This window comes from Tupaia chinensis, unplaced genomic scaffold (assembly GCF_000334495.1).
Source record: "Tupaia chinensis unplaced genomic scaffold, TupChi_1.0 Scaffold000386_1, whole genome shotgun sequence".
NCBI lineage: Eukaryota > Metazoa > Chordata > Mammalia > Scandentia > Tupaiidae > Tupaia > Tupaia belangeri.
Genome location: NW_006159888.1, coordinates 596,567 through 603,387, shown reverse-complemented (window position 1 = coordinate 603,387; position 6,821 = coordinate 596,567). Strand labels below are relative to the sequence as shown.

The 6,821-nt window shown below is 40.4% G+C and overlaps 1 pseudogene; it reads left to right on the top strand.

The window, feature by feature from the left end:
* Positions 1-940: 940 nt before the first annotated feature.
* Positions 941-2,418, top strand: LOC102497282 (lysine-rich nucleolar protein 1 pseudogene; annotated as a pseudogene).
* Positions 2,419-6,821: the final 4,403 nt, after the last annotated feature.

Below are 6,821 nucleotides of genomic sequence, written 5' to 3'. Positions count from 1 at the left end.
TTTAGCCAAAAAAATTCAAATTAAATTTCTAAATTAAAAGTAGAATAACTAATATAAGAATTTGATAAATAGGAATTTAAACATAATGAAGAAAGAATTCATGAACTGAAAAACATATCTGGGCTAAAACCCAGAAGATAAAAATACAGAAATTACCATAAGTGTCAAAGAAGGCACAGTAAAAATGACTTGTATGTATGTGATTTAACTCCCAAAAAAGAAGAGAGAATGGCACAAAAGTAAAAATATGAAGAGGTAAAAAATGATGAAAGATATCAAATCACAGATTCCAGGTGTTACACGTAGGGGGAAAAATCTTAGGTACATCAGAGTAAAAGTCCTAAAAAATAGGAATTGTTTAAGTAGCTAGAGGGAAAAGATAGACTACTTTCAACAAAGCAACAATGAGACTAACAAGACTGATAGAAAACTCTCAAAATCAACAGAAACCAGGAGAAAATGAAACAACATCTTTAAAGTGCATAAAGAAAGTAGCTACCAACCTCCTATTCTCTACTAAGGAAAAATAGCCTTAACAAACAAAGGCAGGGGATAAGATAATGGTGCAACAATGAACCCCAATCACAATCCTCTGCAAGGCTGGCCCAAGTAGAAAGGTTCCAGGTTTGTGTCCAGAGGCCTCCCGCAGTATGCACATAGGGCTGTGATCTAGGTCTGGCCGAGGCTGGAAGTGGACCATGGCATCAAGGCCCTATCTCTCCCATTCATGGAAGACATAAAATATGATTCTCACCCCAAAAAGGCAAGCAAGAGAAAGAAAGTCAAACAAACCATTTCAAGGAAAACAAAAAGAAAAATTTTATCACCAGAAAACCCACCATAAAAAAAAAACTAAGTTTATTGGACAAAAATAATACACCTAAGGGGGTCACGGCGGAGCAGGCTTTCACATGGAGGCAGGGAAGTCTGGCCTATGGGAATGATCACCAAGACCCAAAAAGTAGACCTGGGCCTTGGGCTCCCAGAAAAGAAAAAGGAGAATGGAGGTGTAAGTGGAGCTGATGACAGGGATATTTGTAAATCTTATTGGAAGCAATGAGTGCCCACCTGCCTTTCCCACTCCATGAGACTCAATATCAGAATTATACAGTGATAATTATTTCTCTGACAGTTCTCCTGTAAGAACCACATCCCTCTCTAAGAATGTGGTCCAAGGACAGGCATCTGAGATGCCTCTAGTGAAGAAAAAGAAGGGCCACAGCTCCCTTAGTGAGGAGCCCCCAGAATCTGAGACCCAGCTGCATGTCCTACCAGCAGACAAGTCACCCAGCCCCAGAAAGCAGTCACTTGGTCACTGTGAGGTCCACAGAGGGGAGAAGAAGACAAAGAGGAAGTCCTTGTTAACTCTGGCTGTGTCCCAAAGCTCAGGGACAAAAGATCTCCCCAGAGCGCAGACAAAGTGAGGGCATGACCAGAGTTGGCAAGAAGCTCAAAAAACACAAGAAGGAAAAAAAGGGCAAGTATGCTACAGCCTTCTCAGTCCGGGACTCTTGGTCCTGCGAGGCTGAGGATGCTCTGTCCAGTTGTTCCAAGGGGAAGGGGAGTGAGGAACAGACAGCCTTGGGGCAGAAATGGAAGCAGGGAAGCCCCAGAGAACACAGAAGGAAGATGAAGAAAATCCACCAGGAAGGAGACACTGTCCAGGGTCATTCAAACCTCTCCAGGTCCACAGAGGGCAGCCCTAGGAAAGTTAGCAAAAAGAAGCTGGCCAAGATTGAGGCAGAGTACATCCTGATAGAAGATGGCCTGAAGGCCCTGGCCAAGAAGAAAAAGAAGTCCAAGAAAAAGGTGGAGCAGCAAGGCATTGAGGAGCTGGCTCTGAAAAGGAAGAAGAAAAAGGAAGAGAGTGGGGCAGCAGGAGATCCTTGGGAGGAGGAGCTATACACAGACCTAGAGGTGGTGTTGGAAAAGAAGGGCAACATGGATGAGGCCCACATAGACCTGGTGAGACGAAAGGTCTTGCAAGAAGAGATTGATGGTGACAAAACAGAAGCATCTGAAAACAGGAGGACGGGAACCCAGTTTGGCCAGTGGGATACTGTTGGTTTTGAAACCAAGAAACAGAAACTGAAATTTCTCAAACTTATTGGTGGCTTTAAAAACCTCTTCCCCTCATCCAGCTACTTCCCTAGTATGAGTGGACAGTCCAACATGGCCCTCAGCAAGAAGGCGGCCGACAGCCTGCAGCAGAACCTGCAGCAGGACTACGACTGTGCCATGAACTGGAAGAGCTACCGCAGAACCAGCCTAGGCTTCTCCACTGCCTCCAACAAAATCTTTTATTTTAACAGGAATATGCCTCTAGGTCAAGTTAGAAGATTAAACTCTGGTGTTTGTCCTCCCAAATTGCTTTTCTCCCTCAGTTTTGCAGACAAAAGCCATTTGACAGTTGTCTAGAATCAAACACCTGCGAGGATTAAGGACAATTATCCTGATGGGCTTGAATGATCCCACGTGAGGGCAGCTCACATTTCAGGGGTCATGAGAATGAGAGACTAAAAACAATAGCCGTCCAGACATTCCATCCCTGTTTGCAAGACCTCAGTGTGTATAGTAATGGCAGCTAAACTGGAGAGGTTAGCAACTGCCAGGCACATACTGAAGTGCTTTTCTTGCATTCATGCATTTAATCTTCATAATGGGTGCTACTATTATCCCGATCTTAAAGATGAGGCAACTAAATTTTAGGGATAAAGTAATAAATCGTCCAGGATCACCCAAAAAAGAAAAAAATACATAAGTAAAGGAACAAATGAAGAGGAATGGAAAGGATAAATATATGAGAAAATCTAAATGAATATTGACTGGTCAAACAAAATAATGATAGTGTTACATGTGGTTTATAATATATGTGGAATTTTTATTTTAAGACAATACCACAAAAGTTGGAAAGGAATAAACAATAAAATGTTCTAAGATCCAATCATTCTTGGAAAACCATAGAAGGATTCATCTGGAAAAGACTGCAATTATTAAAAGACGTGTACTGTAATACTGTAACCTTAAGAGTAACCCCTCAATGAAACATTATAGAATGTACACCTCACATGTTAATAAAGTGGTAAAAAATTAAATAATAATTTATTATTAAAATGTACTTGATGACTCAAAAACAATGAAAATTTTAAAAAGGAATTTAGAATAGATGGGAAAACAGAAAATTCTGGAGGTTTTCAGAGTGCTCTTCTTGAGTATTCATATAGTATTGATCAGCATGTGCTTGTGAAAAAACTACCCACAGGGAAAGAACCACATGAAAGGGTTAAAGTTAACTGCCCAGTTTTAAGGCTGTGTGCTAGTCTACTACATATTGGGTTGTCAGAAAAATATGTCATGATTTCTCTCACAACTCAATATATACCATAATTATTTACCCATTCATTGGTTGATAGACACTTAGGCTGCTTCCATATCTTGACTGCTGTGAATAATCCTGCAATGAACATGGCAGTGCAGGCATCTCTTCAACATACTGATTTCAATTCCTTGTAATATATACTCAGAAATGAGATTGCTGCATCACATGGTAATCCTATTTATAGTGTGGGGAACATCCTCAATACAGTTTTCCATAAAGGCTATACTAATTTACATTCTCACCAATAGGGGTACCTTTTATCTATATACTTACCAACATTTGTTATCTTTTGTCTTCAATAATGGTTATTTTATTTTTTTAAGAATTATTATTTTTTTTTTTAATTTGCTATTTTGCTCATGCACTCACCAGAGACAGACAGACAGACAGACAGAGAGACAGAGAAAGTGAGAAAGCAAGCCACCAGGTTTGGGACTCAAACTGTGGTCAGCCATGTGGAAGTCTAGCACCTTAACCACCACGCCACCTGCTGGTCTCTACTGTCATTCTAATAGGTAGTATTTCATTATGGTTCTATGTTGTGGTGTGTTTTATTTTGTTTTGCTAGAGGGCACTTGTGCTCACCAAAGAAATACAGGGAGACAGAGAGAAAGGAAAAAGGAGAAAGCACCTCTTTTAGGGAATGGTCACATTGAAATTCCTTCTCAATTTCCTCCTCCCTTTAGGATTTTAGGCATGTGTACACATACGCATTCACTGTTTTTCTTAAGCTTTCATGTCCAAAACTCAAACTGCACAGCTTGGCCATGTAGGGTCCAGCTGCCTAAACCACCATAGCTCTTCATTGTGGTTATAATTGGCAATGATTTAACACATTTTTACATTAGTGATGTTGAGCAGTTTTTAAATTTGTCAGAAGGCACAAGCACGAGTCAGAAAGACAATGAGACATTGGGGGGGGGGATCCCCAGTGGGGTGAGGCTACACTGCAATCTCTTTTTCATTTCTCCATCCTGTCAGGATTTGAGGCACACAAGCACACACAGTTAGCATGTCTTTCAAGCCAACAGGCCAACATTCAAACTATGCAGCCAGCTATGTGAGATCTAGCTCCTTTAATCACCAGGCTGTGGGAATTACCCAACAATTTTATAATGTATCTGTTTACATTTATATCTTCTTTTGAAAATACACTTGGCTCCTTTCCTCATATTTTAATTATATTTTGAGTTGTTTGGGATCTTTATATATTTTTAACATTAGGCTCTTATCAGACATACAGTTTACAAATTCCATATGTGCTCACCAGAAAGACAGAGAGAGACAGAGTGACAGAAAGTGAGAAATCACCCTCCCCCAGGAGGATGGCCATGCCACAATCCCTTCTCCTCTATTCTCCTCTTAGGATTTTGGGCACGCACGCACATGTGCCCTGGGTGAGTTTTAAGCTGCCAGGTCTGGGACTCAAACCATGGTTGACTTTGTGGAAGTCCAGCAACATAACCATTACACCATCTGCTAGTCCCTACAAATATTTATTTTAATCCGTAGGTTGCCTCGCTATTGTTAACTATTTCCTTGATTGTGCAGAACCTTTTAATTTGAAGTAGTTCCATTTGTCCGTTTTCATTTTTGCTGCCTGTGCTATTAGAGTACTATCTAAAAACAAAAAATAAATAAATAAATAAATAAAAACAAAATAAACAAACAAAAAAAAATTATTGCCCATACCAATGTTTTGAAAATTTTTCCATGTTTTCTTCTAGTATTTAATAGTTTTAGGTCTCACATTTAAGTCTTTTTTTAGTGGATTTCTGTGTATATAATGTGAAATAAAAGTGCAATTTTATACTTTTGTATTTGGATATCCAGTTTTCCCGATACTATTTTTTTTTCCAATTTTACCAGAGGGCATGTGTCTTTTGTATTTGGATATCCAGTTTTCCCTATAAAATTTTTTTTTTCCAATTTTACCAGAGGGCATGTGCAATAGCTGGGAGGAGAGAGTGAGAGTGCATCCCCTCCGGGAGATGGTCATGCTATAATCCCTTCTCCTCCATCTCTCTCTTGCTCAGCAAGTTTTTGCTATAGGGTATGTGCACTCGCTGGAGGCAGAGAGAAAGTAAGAAAGTGCCTCCCACGGAGGGTTATTACACCACAATCCCTTCTCCTCTGTTCTCTCAGGATTTTGCATGTGTACACACACACATTCTGAGTGTTTTTCAAGCCAGCAGGTCTTGGACTCAGATCTCACAACTAGCCATGTGGGATACAACTACCTTAACCATCACTGTCTGGCACCTCCACACTCTATTGAGGAAACTGTCCTTTCCCCATATATGTTCTTGGCATATCTGTTGAAAGCATTTGGCCATAAATGCCTGGTCTTCGTTCTGAGCTGTTCGTCCTGTCCCATTGGTCTATATGTCTCTTTCTATGCCAGTAATTGCTCTGACTATACCTGTGGTATGTATTTTAAAATTGAGTGATGTGGTATCTTCTTCCCTGCTCTTTTTACTCAAGATAGCTTTGGCTATCTGGGGTCCTTTGTGGTTCCATACAGATTTTAGGATTGCTTTTCTATTTCTGTGAAAACCATGATTGGAATTTTGATAGGGATTATAATAAATCTATAGATTGTTTGGGGTAATATGGACATTTTAATAATATTAACTCTTCCAATCCATGAGCATGCCATCCCACATTTCTGATTTCCCTTACCTGGTCCTTACAGTCACTAAATAAGTATTTGTTGAACAAATAAATGACTCAGCCATTGGAAATATTTTCTGACATTTGGTGAATGATGGAAAATGTAGCTGTGTAGTCCGGAACTCCTTGTTTCTGACTAAAGGCTCTGAAAAAGAAAAAGAAATTGACAGGAAAGGAAAAGGTGCCTCTATTTAACCTTGGGTTATTTGTCTTTCCCCAAAACTTCATAAAAGAAACACTAAAAATGTTAATCTTCTTAGAGGATAATAGAAAAGAGATCATCTGGAGTTTAGAAAGCATCTTGGTTAATGGGTTCATTTTAATAATAGCTGATCTTTCCATCCACAGAGGGGCTGTTCTGCCAACTCAGCAAGTCTTCTCAAAGACTTCCCAGGGTATGCTTTATGGCTAAGATATAATAAAATACAGAGGGTGGTTGCCATTCTCAGGGAACAATAACACCCAGGCCTAAAACCCGACGAGTCATTTGATTCATCTTATAAACTCATTTTTATGGACGTTTAGGCAGTGCTGGGCCAGAACTCATCAACACAATTCCCCATTCACAGAGGAAGGACTTACCAAGGCAGGGCTGTGGGGGAAGCCCTGAAAGAATTGCTGGCACCTGCAGACCCAGGACAGGGCCTGATCTTGGCAGACCCTTGACCTGCTCCCAGATGAGGGGCTCATCTTGCAGTTTCCATCTGCCTTGCCTGCTGTCCCGACCTATGACACGTCTCCCTGACCTTCAATCTCCTGCCCGCACCTC